This window comes from Leiobunum rupestre, chromosome 11 (genome assembly GCF_980474605.1).
Source record: "Leiobunum rupestre chromosome 11, qqLeiRupe1.1.hap1, whole genome shotgun sequence".
NCBI lineage: Eukaryota > Metazoa > Arthropoda > Arachnida > Opiliones > Sclerosomatidae > Leiobunum > Leiobunum rupestre.
The window spans coordinates 41,495,605-41,507,830 of NC_143394.1; the positions used below are offsets into that span (position 1 = coordinate 41,495,605).

Below are 12,226 nucleotides of genomic sequence, written 5' to 3' on the forward strand. Positions count from 1 at the left end.
AAAGCTAAAAATTGTCTAATTTGGTTTTAAAAAGTCAGGAAAAATATCTTAAAATGGTTAGGGAAACTGGGATTAGTCAGGGAATTTGAATCTGAAAATATTGTGGCAACCCTGATATACCTTTTTTGCGTTTTACGTAAACTTCCATGTGTTTAAATTTAAATCATATTGATTTGGCACGTACCCAAAGAAAAAGAATTTTAACATTGATGTCATACAGCGTACAAGGAAGAAGTGGGACCTCTTGTTGCAGCAATCTTCGCTTCTACATGCCCCTACGAGTTTAATGGTTTCGAGACACGATATATAGCCTATATTAATGATATTCTTTCGCCTATATGCTATAATATATGAATGTGTTTATGGCGGTGCATGTTGTATTTGCGAGGCTACAGCCCGCGAGACGCTCGCTTTGATCGGATCTCGAGTTACTCGCGTTGAAAAGAGAAATGATAAAAGTAATAAATTGACTCCCGTGGACCAAAAAAAAGGGGAAGAAATAATGGATTTATAAACGCGCTTTTTCCGACTTAACTTGGATTGGAAGAAAAATCCAGTGACTCGTTACGCCACCGCTGCTGTTATGAGCCCAAAAGACGTGCTGCCTATTTATCATTGCATAAAGAGGACTCGACGACCTTTGCTTTTATAGCGCGAGAATTTGACTTAATTTTCAACACGATAGGGGACACATTAATTTATAACTATTTATTTATTAGGCCTACGTGCTTCCTCTAAATTGATAGTTTTCTTTGTAAATGTTTGAGAGGTTAAGTCGCCTTCCGTAGAACGTGTAGAGACCACGTTTATATATTTTATTTTTACGGTATGGTTTCTTTTAAATTACTGATAATAATGTCATACGTGAAAATATTCGTTTTTTACATCGTAAATTATTTGGTGAGAGTATTTAATTCCCAAATCCACGTGTAGAATGTGTCATAATCAAGTAATTTTATTTTTGTACTCCCGTATTAATGTCAAATTATTATTACATCAAATTTAATCATTTACATAAAATGCAAATATTTTGGTTAATTGTAAGCGTTGTCGGGACATTTTGTGAACGTTTTGGGGGGACAACTTTTTCCTTATTTTCAAAGCTGCAGTTTATTTCTCCAAGTGCCCTTTGCCCTTCGAACTGCAATCAATCATGAGAAAATGGTCAGTTAGCTATGCATAGATAATGTTCGTTTAAAAGTGATTTAGATATTTTTATCATCATTTACCTATATTAAAATTAGCTATTATTATTAAATAAAATAATAATAAAATAATACAATTAAATTTCAAAATCGATGGTACTCATGGTTCTCGATAATAAAATCAAATTTTAAAATCAATGGTATTTATTGTGAACAATAATTTTAAAATAAGACTATGGTTTCGGCTTGAGAGAATAATGTGATTTTATTATTATGTACAATAAATACCTTTGATTTTATTATTGTGAACAATAAATACCATTGATTTTATTATTGTGCTAAATAAATATCCTTGATTTTATTATTGTGAACAATAAATACCATTGATTTTATTACGTTGCGCAATAAATACCGTTGATATTATTATTGTACACAATAAATACCGTCGATTTTATCACGGTGCGCAATAAATACCGTTTGTTTAATTATTGTGCACAATAAATCCCGTTGATTTTATTTCTATACACAATAAATCCCGTTGATTTTATTATTGTGCACACTAAATACCGTAGATTTTACACGGTGCGCAATAAATACCATTGGTTTAATTATTGTGCACAATAAAAACCGTTGATTTTTATTATTGTGCACAATAAATACCGTTGATTTTATTATTGTGCGCAATAAATACCGTTGATTTTGTTATTGTGCACAATAAATACCGCTGATTTTATTATTGTGCACAGTAAATACCGTTGATTTTATTATTGTGCACTGTAAATACCGTTAAAAAATACCGTTGATTTTATTTTTGTGCACAGTAAATACCGTTAAAAAATACCGTTGATTTTATTATTGTGTACAATAAATACCGTCGATTTGATTACGGTGCGCCATAAATACCGCTGGTTTTATTATTGTGTTCAATAAATACCGCTGGTTTTATTATTGTGTACAATAAATACCGTCAATTTGATTACGGTGCGCCATAAATACCGTTGGTTTTATTATAGTGCGCAATTAGTCTCGTTGATTTTATTTCTGTGCACAATAAATCCCGTTGATTTTATTATTGTGCACAATAAATACCGTTAATTTTGTTATTGTGCACAATAAATACCGCTGATTTTATTATTCTGCACAGTAAATACCGTTGATTTTATTATTGTGCACAGTAAATACCGTTGATTTTATTATTGTGCACAGTAAATACCGTTGATTTTATTATTGCGTAAAATAAATCCCGTTGATTTGATTATTGTGTACAATAAATACCGTCGATTTTATTACGGTGCGCAATAAATCCCGTTGATTTGATTATTGTGTACAATAAATACCGTCGATTTTATTACGGTGCGCAATAAATACCGTTGGTTTTATTATAGTGCGCAATTAATCCCGTTGATTTTATTTCTGTGCACAATAAATCCCGTTAATTTTATTATTGTGCACGATAAATACCGTTGATTTCATTAATGTGCACAAAAAATACCGTTGATTGTATTATTGTGCACAATAAATACCGTTAATAAATACCGTTGATTGTATTAATGTGCACAATAAATACCGTTAATAAATACCGTTGATTTTATTATTGTTCACAATAAATACCGTTAATAAATACCGTTGATTGTATTATTGTGCACAATAAATACCGTTAATAATTACCGTTGATTCTATTATTGTGCACAATAAATACCGTTGATTTTATTATTATGCACAATAAATACCGTTGTTTTTATTATTGTGCACAGTAAATACCGTTAAAAAATACCGTTGATTTTATTATTGTGCACAGTAAATACCGTTAAAAAATACCGTTGATTTTATTATTGTGCACAGTAAATACCGTTAAAAAATACCGTTGATTTTATTATTGTGTACAATAAATACCGTCGATTTGATTACGGTGCGCCATAAATACCGTTGGTTTTATTATTGTGTACAATAAATACCGTTGATTTTATTATTGTGCACAGTAAATACCGTTGATTTTATTATTGTGCACAGTAAATACCGTTGATTTTATTATTGCGTAAAATAAATCCCGTTGATTTGATTATTGTGTACAATAAAAACCGTCGATTTTATTACGGTGCGCAATAAATACCGTTGGTTTTATTATAGTGCGCAATTAATCCCGTTGATTTTATTTCTGTGCACAATAAATCCCGTTAATTTTATTATTGTGCACGATAAATACCGTTGGTTTAATTAATGTTCACAATAAATACCGTTGATTGTATTATTGTGCACAATAAATACCGTTAATAAATACCCTTGATTGTATTATTGTGCCGTTATTTTATTGTTTACCAAAAGTAACGTTATTTTAATTATTTACCAAAAGTACCGTTATTTTATTGTTTACCAAAAGTACAGTTATTATATTTTTTACCAAAAGTACCGTTATTTTAATTATTTAGCAAAAGTACCGCTATTTTATTATTATTTATCAAAATGTTAGTTTTATCATTATTTACCAAAATACCAGTTTTATCAATATTTACCAAAATACCAGTTTTATCATTATTTACCAAAATACCATTGTTATAATTATTTAACAAAATACCATGGTTATAATTATTTACCAAAATACCATGGTTATAATTATTTACAAAAATATCATTGTTATAATTATTTACCAAAATACCATTGTTATAATTATTTACCAAAATACCATTTTTATAATTTACCAGTGCAAAATTAAATATGTGGTATTTTTTGGAAAACCGTTTCGATAATTCTTATGACGGCCGTTGGTGGCGCCATTGTAGCGCATCTTTCTACCTAGAATATTTTTTCCAAAACGACCTCTGTTGACAGTACAGTGGTAGGCGGGAAGCGGGTAAATTATTAAGGGTAGGTATTATAGGGATTCTCGATGTTTTAACACGTTTAAACACTTTTAACACGCAAGACTGACCTCTGACCTCACAATAAAATTTTGGGTTGATAAAATTACATCAATCTTAATGCGGGACTTAGGTATTTTATCATTATGGTTTTTAAATACCCACAGTATTAAATCCAAGAGGAAAATCTTACAGAGAAACTGTCATTTCAGGGGAGAGTTAATCATAAGATTTGTTAGCTTCCTATACGTCATCTGTACTCCAAAGACTACGGAGCCTTAAAACAGACAAGATAATATGCTTTTTGGTAAATTATTTTTCTCTTGTGGGTCCAACTGCCTGCAATCCAATAAATTAGGAAGCCGCTGCGTTTATTAATATTTTTTATACAGCGATAAACTTAACTTTTGTTAGGTATGAGTGTACAGAGTGATGTCCTGCTCGAAAGGGACACGTCGGTTCGTGTCCCCGTTCCCTTGATGACACGTGACAGGGACGCTCTAGACTGGCCAACTGAGAAATAATGTGACAATATATAAAATGAGGGGGTACTCCTTCTCATTAACAAATACCTCCATTGCCCCCAATTAATTATTCTAGTCGACAAAGGGACGTTTTGTGTCCTTAGCACGGTCCTCCGCGACACGCTGGCCCGGCAACTGTCTTTATGTTATGTAAGCGACGCAGCACAGGGACTGGCTGCCACAACCCTCCAACCCTTCCGCAAGCGGCTTCTTCTGTTCGTCTTCGAAAAGTTAGCGCGACGCTTAAACTGTTGTCCGTCGGGAATTCTTTCAATTAGTCCTGAACAAGTTTGGCTGGGAAAAATATACTGCGAGACACTTTATTTCGCGAAAGCCAGTCGACAATGAAAGCGAGTATCTATCTAGAGGCTGGGAGGAGGTGGGATCAACTTTGGAACCATCTATTTCAAATGTAAATGCGATATCCACAGAGCGACAAAGTTGGCCTTTCTTTTTCAATTAGTTCCTCGCCCCGGTCGCCTGCTTTCGCCAGTGACAGGAAATCGAAGTACGGCCAATTAAAATTTACACATTTGAAAAAGGTTTTTCCCAATAAACTGAATTGAATTTTAAAAACTCATTCTCAAAGTTTCGTTTCATTCGACACGCTGCCTGATTTCGCAGCTCAAATGCGCTTCTTTATTTTTCATTATTGTCTCATAAATTTATTCTCCAAATAACAATTTACACCGAATTTTATTTAAATATCAAATTACACAAAATTGTATTTTATTGCGAATTGAACTATAATGGTTCAAATTAAATTCGTTTTTTTTTTAAAAGAAACGTTTTAGGCGTCTGTGAATTTTAATTATGCATTCCTTAATTGGTAATATGCAAATCTAACCTGGGTTGTATGTTAATTACATATCATTTTTCATTGACAAGTATCGAACGAGGCACCTTAAGTGTAAACTTCAATACACGTTGATTACACTGAACAACAAAGAAAATGTTTCGGGCTCAAAATTAGCTGATATTATGGTAGTTTTGTCTGCTGAACACGAATATGACAATAAAAAATGTTGGTTAGCTCTAGTTTTTGATATACAGTCATAGTGACTGTTCAAGTCATTTTAATGTCTTGGACAGTCATTATGTCTATGTATTATGTATCTTGGAAACGGTAGTTAATAAAAAAAATTCATTGCCTTATTCGTTTTTCTTTACTCAAAAATAGTTCAATTGGGTTAGGTAACATTCCAAAACATTTGTTTGTTGTTCAGTGTTATTAAGATGGTCATTTTAAACTTTCACATGTTAACTCTTTTGTGTAGTCAAATTTTTATTTTTACTTAAGTATTTCTGTTTTTTTTATTTTTAGTTGGATAATTAATACGATCAGTGTGCCTATATTGGATTTTTTTGGATTATGGACAAACGATTAATTCTGTGGATAAATAAATACGACAATGAAGATGACTTTGACATTATGGTGTGTTGCCGCGTTGTGTGTGATCATTTGCCAATCTGGATCTATACATGCAACATGATGACGGATTTGTTCCACAGAAGGGCTAAGACTTCGTGAGTACCTCTTTTACGATACTTTATTGTAAGTTGTGAGAGTGTTTTGGTGCACGTTATTTTCTGCATCTAGTGTCACGCAACATGTTGTTTATTGTAAGTTCCATTGCTAGCATTGCTTGCAACATTAGTAATCTTTACTTAATATTTCAAACACACTTCAACTAATATATTAATTATATAATATTATAATTATTACAAATAATTCTGCCTATTAAAGCATGTCATAACACCAAGCTATTTTCGACAACATTCGATTTTGAATATTAAGAAACCTTTAATTTATATTTAAATTATATTGACACAACCGTTATAAATAATTACAGACATTTAAGCGTGTTTTAACGCCCATATAAATTTACTTTCGACTGTAATCGACAATATTTACGATCTTAAACCAAGCTCGTGGCACAAGAAATATCCCGTTTCGAGAATCGAGTTTATTTCAAACAATCGCCCGTGGTTACAGTTGATTTGCCATCGTCATGATTTCTCTAAAATAGCATTTTGGCCTTCAATAGAGGTGTCCGATATCATCCGAGCACGTACGTATATGCCGCCTCACAACGAGATGCAAATCCACAGTGGGTAGACGTCTCTGCAATAATGGCCTTACTAATTACTTTAATAGCTGACGTTTTTTGTCTCTATCGTTTGCCCTCTTTAGAATTTTCCCCCAAGGTTACGTTGCTCGAATATCATCCTGTGCCAACATCCCTTGGAGTACGTAATGTATCTGTCCACCCTGCTTCATTTGAATTCTGGTAACGATGCCTTCTTGTTTCACAGACACCACATTGGCTCTCGCCGTGAATTTCCACTTGGGGGAAAAAATATTGCGGGATTTCTGTGCAAAGTTCTTTAGCGGGGGCTTAGTTTTCGAAGTTTAAACCGGTTATGGGTGGTCTTTTATGGAATTATGGGTTATACTTATTCTGTTTTAATAGATGTTGTTTTGATGGATTCGAAAGAATTTTTGCTTAGATTTTTGGAGGTTGTTTGTGAAATTATCCAAGAGACGATGGAAATATCAATCGAACTTTTGCGGTACCTGTATTCGGAGGAACTCTTTCAAACTACAATTTCAAATGCATGAAATGAAAATATTACATTTTTAACTATGTTATTTTGTAATATAGAGCTTCGACTTGGTTATATTGGACAGAAAATATTTAGTTAATGTTGCGTTATCTTTACCAATTTTTACTAACGTTAATATAAAATTATCCAAATAGAACTTTTACATTATTAACTAAAATTCCAAAATATGATAGAAAAGGTTATGAAACAAAATTTATTTAGAATTTTGTAGGTAGTCCATACACTCAAACGCATAAGGAACTACTTGAACTGGTCAACCAGAGATTAAACGGTTGAGTTGGTTCGATCAATATAGGAGCCACATAGGGGGGAAATGAAAAATTGGAAACCAAGAAAATATTCCTTTATACTTTGGGAGTATGACTATCCACTGCCAACTCAACGTAATAATTCTCCCTGAATATAAATAAATACATTCTTGTTGAGACTGTAATAAATTATAATGTATTTAATAATTGAAATATTATTAACCAAAAATCCCGTAGTGGCGCTACGGTATTGCATTTTAAAGTGTCTTTATTTTTAGAGTGCGCCATCTAGCCAGTTCGTTAGTCTTTGGTAATTTTCAACCGAGACAAGATTTAAAAAAAATTCTCTAAAATATTTGTTCGGTTAACGCTCTGAATTTTAATTAATGAAACTAGCTTATAAGTTCCAATAATTGCTTCAGAAAAAAAGTGTCCCTCGTCTTGTCGTCTGCAGCCTGCAGGCCCGGCAGCGTATATACAATTCGGTCGGAAAAGGGATGTTTCCATGTTTGGCGGGCGCGCGCGGGTAAAGTTGAGTCGTGCCCTTCAATAGCAGCGGCAGCAGCGGCGACTGCCGCGCGCAATTTTATTACCCCCTCGCGTTTGTAGCCTTTGGCAATGTTATGTCGCACTTAGCCCTCCCCTTTTCGTCTCCGCGGGCCGCCTAAGAGCCTCCCATTGGACGCCGTAAATCACGTGACTATTTTTAGTCTGGGAAATTATGACTTTTCGTTGTTTAAAAAAAATACGATCATACATCAAGACAAAGGCAGCCGATATTGTAATTTTGTATCCCCAAAACCCGGTCCCAGAACTGCCTCGCCGCGCGACCACTAGATCCGCTACGGCGCTAGCCGCGCTACGCATTCTCCATTTTCTCTTTGATATGGGGAAAAAACAGGACCGCGCCCTGACGCGATGTTTTTCGTGGCACATTTATCGGATGATAAAAGTGGACGGTGACCAGCCAGCTCTTCTCTCTCTCTGAACAGCACGAATCGTCGAAGCGAAAAAAACCTGCACTCCATGGATCTCCCGGGACGCAAAACACGGTAACAATAAATACCCTCTCCTCTCTCCCTCTCTCTCTTGTAGCTCTCGCTCGAACCCTCCCCCTTTTATACCTAATATTATAATTTTGTAAGTCCGAGGTTCCGGTCCGATTTGCATAGTCTCTGCCCTAGTCGTTGGCGCCATTTTTGGCGAACGACGCGTTAATTTCAAACCTAGCGCGCCAAATACGTAACTAATAGAATTACGCGCGCTTTTTCTCTATTCGAAAACGTTTTTCGCGGCGGTTGCGAGTAGACGAGGTCGTCCAAAAAGCCGGTACAATGTCCGCCATTAAGGTTAGGCCTTGGACAAGCTTCCTCGAACTAACGTCGTGGCGCTACGAGCGGTTATGGATTTTTCCCGCCCGCTTTATCGACCGAAACTGTAAGTTTTGAATCACGGCGACATCTGGTAAGCGGCAAAGGAACTCGGCGGCTTTCCTGTCGTCCCACCCCTCGTCCCCCGCCGTCTGGAAATTATGAACGGATATAACTCCACCTCTCGTAGCGTTCGTCACTATAAAACCGGGCTGGGTCATTTCTGGTCCTTACCCCCTTAATTATCATAAGCCGGCGTCGGCTCTACAGCGCTAATCTGAGCATGTGTAAAAAGCGAAAATGCTTTAGTAGTCTGTGCGAAGCCCAGGAGACACCGATATTTCTCTGATATGTCCGAACCGACCGCTAACTGCTCTCTGGTAACGTTTCAAAATTAAATATTTTTACTTATTTTTCAGTTATTTTTCTAGCTAGATTTTTTGTACCTTATTATTGCGTAGTAAATTCGTATATGGTTAGAATTAGCTGTTTGTTTTCAATTTGAAATGCGTAGTTTAGGAAATTTATTATACGGGTTTTAATAAAATGGGGAATATTTCCACGATCAAAACGTTCAAAATTAAGTCCGATCGCTCCGAAAATAAAGTTCCGAATAGCCACCGCGAGACGGAGCTCTTAAGCCTTGTCTCTTTGTTCGTAAAATACGCCGGTTGTAAGCCTCGGCTAGCAAACCGCGAACGTCATAACAAATTTGTTTTCGAATACAAGATTGTACGTCTGTATACAATGAGTCATGCTACTAGTTTATCACGATCGCGTTCTATTTTATTTACATTATATTTTATATAAAAAAAACTTGGAAATATTTCGAAATTGCCGAAATATCTGTTGATGAATTTGATGTTATTGTAAGTATCATTAAAGTGCTACTAAAATACGTAGACTTTAGTCACTTAAGTTTTAATTAACTACTAATTTAGTTTCATTTGTGCGGGAATTCTTCAAATGTACGATATTAATTTTGTAGTAAAAGATGTTTACCAAATATGTAACAAAAACTAATATTTAATGTGTTTTAAAATACTGTATAAAAACCGTAATACGTGGTGGCAGATAATTTCTAAATGACTAGTACTAATTATTGTTGCTATAAATGCTAATATTTAATTTGTTTTTGTGTGTAAAACCTTGCAAAACAATTTCTCAAAATAATACCCATTAGCAAGTTGTACGCTAGTTGACCCGATCCCCTCGAGATGGCGCCACTAGTCCGCTACTGGGATTTTCAAATATGGAGGATTAGCGCTCTCGTTCTCCAATACGGTCGATGCAATTCTCGGCGTCTAAAATTATCAAATTAAAAGAAACTGCTCTTTTTTATAATATGTATTATTTATTTTAAATATCACAATTAATTAACACGATCACATATTATAGTACCAAATATACCTAATATAATAAATTAGTTTATACATTAAAGTAACCTAATAAACAAATCGAATTAACTTTTAAAATATCCTCAAAGACTTAGAAATTGTTCAATTTTCTTTTTCCAAACATACCACTTTTTCGAATACAATAACCAGCTAGGCTAATACCCAAGCCATCTAGCAACTTTTATTGCCCTAATTCAAATAGTAGTAAATTATGGTTAATAATGGTAAATATTGGTTTATATTGTAATATATCAACTTAAGAAGATCTTCAACTTCATTTAAATTACTCTACAAGTCTGTTCTAAATCTTAAATACTGTAAATAATTAATGGAAATAAATTATTTACAATTATCTACCATTGTTTACCACTTTTCCTATTTCATGCCATAAATTTATTTACCACATTTCCAATTTTATACCATAACGTTATTTACCACATTTCCCATTTTATACCATAACGTTATTATTTACCCATTGTGTCCATTTTATACCATAACGTTATTTACCATTATTTACTACTACCCATTTCATACCCTAACGCTATTACCACATTATTTTCATATTTTATACCCTGACGTTATTACCACATTATTTTCATATTTTATACCCTAACGTTATTTACCATTACCTACCATTATTTACCATTCTATACCATAACGTTATTGACCATTACTCACCACTTTTCTCATATTAAACCATAACGTTATTAACCATTATTAACAACTTCCCATATTAAACCATAACGTTATCATTACCTACCATTATTTACCATTCTTTACCATAACGTTATCATTACCTACCATTATTTACCATTCTATACCATAACGTTATTAACCATTACTCACCACTTTTCTCATATTAAACCATAACGTTATTAACCATTATTTACCACTTTTCCCATATTAAACCATAACGTTATTAACCATTATTTACCACTTTTCCCATATTAAACCATAACGTTATTAACCATTATTTACCAATTTTCCCATATTAAACAATAACATTATTTACCACTTTTCCCATATTAAACCATAACGTTATTAACCATTATTTACCAATTTTCCCATATTAAACAATAACATTATTTACCACTTTTCCCATATTAAACCATAACGTTATTAACCATTATTTACCAATTTTCCCATATTAAACCATAACGTTATTAACCATTATTTACCAATTTTCCCATATTAAACATAACGTTATTAACCATTATTTACCACCTGTTAAATACCACTTCGGAACCCTGCATCGGATTTAGAATCAAAACACTGAACAATCTACGCTTTTATTTTTTTAAATCTATAGTAGTGGTGTTAAGGAAAATAAATTTTGTGGTTGAGGATATTTATCGTTAAAAAAGCAGGGGGGTATTAGCAGTGGGAAAGGGGGGGTAGCAATTATTGCCGCGTGTGCGTTGATTAATGCTTCCGAAAGTGGTCTATAAATCAAGCTCCCGTTCGCACATCCTTCACGATTTGTTTGTCTAGCGGAAAGGGTTATGTTATTGTAGTAACCTGATCTTCCATTTTTTTCTCCTTCTCTCCATTCAAAACCATTAATATTATTTTCTCTTATACGCGTGTTGCGCGCGCTTTTCTACATGCGTGTATAGAAATCCCGTTTTTCTATCGGAGGCTCGTTGAAAATCAACACTTTTACGCGACGGCGAAAGTGCTTCGAAGTCGCTTTAATCCGGGAGTAATTTATTATAAGTTAAAAAGAACATCTATTGTATTGGTCATTACCTTCGAATTACCGCTATACTTAGCAGTCTCGTGTGTTTAATTAGCCGTTGATGTACCGTCATTAATTATTTTCACGCCTTTCTCCTTTACCAGATATAATATAACCATATCCGTTCGCTACCCTGGTCACGCGTATAATCTATTAAATCATGTTTAGTGATCATTTGCTAAATATATTACCGTGATGACATTATTTTTTAATGTTCTCTCGCGGTTTGTAATTGATTGTTTGTGTTGATAAACATAATAACGTCCGACTATTATTGTTATTAAGTTAACCTTTTTAACTATCCAATTTTTAAAAATCGAT

General features: G+C 33.8%; 1 long non-coding RNA gene across 1 annotated transcript in view; it reads left to right on the forward strand.

Annotated features, from left to right (window-relative positions):
* LOC149922857 (uncharacterized) overlaps window positions 1-12,226 on the forward strand; it is a 301,904-nt gene that overhangs the window by 66,249 nt on the left and 223,429 nt on the right. The window contains exon 3 of the long non-coding RNA XR_016477139.1: window positions 5,849-6,051. This is a non-coding gene — a long non-coding RNA (uncharacterized LOC149922857). The remainder of the gene's footprint in view (window positions 1-5,848; window positions 6,052-12,226) is intronic.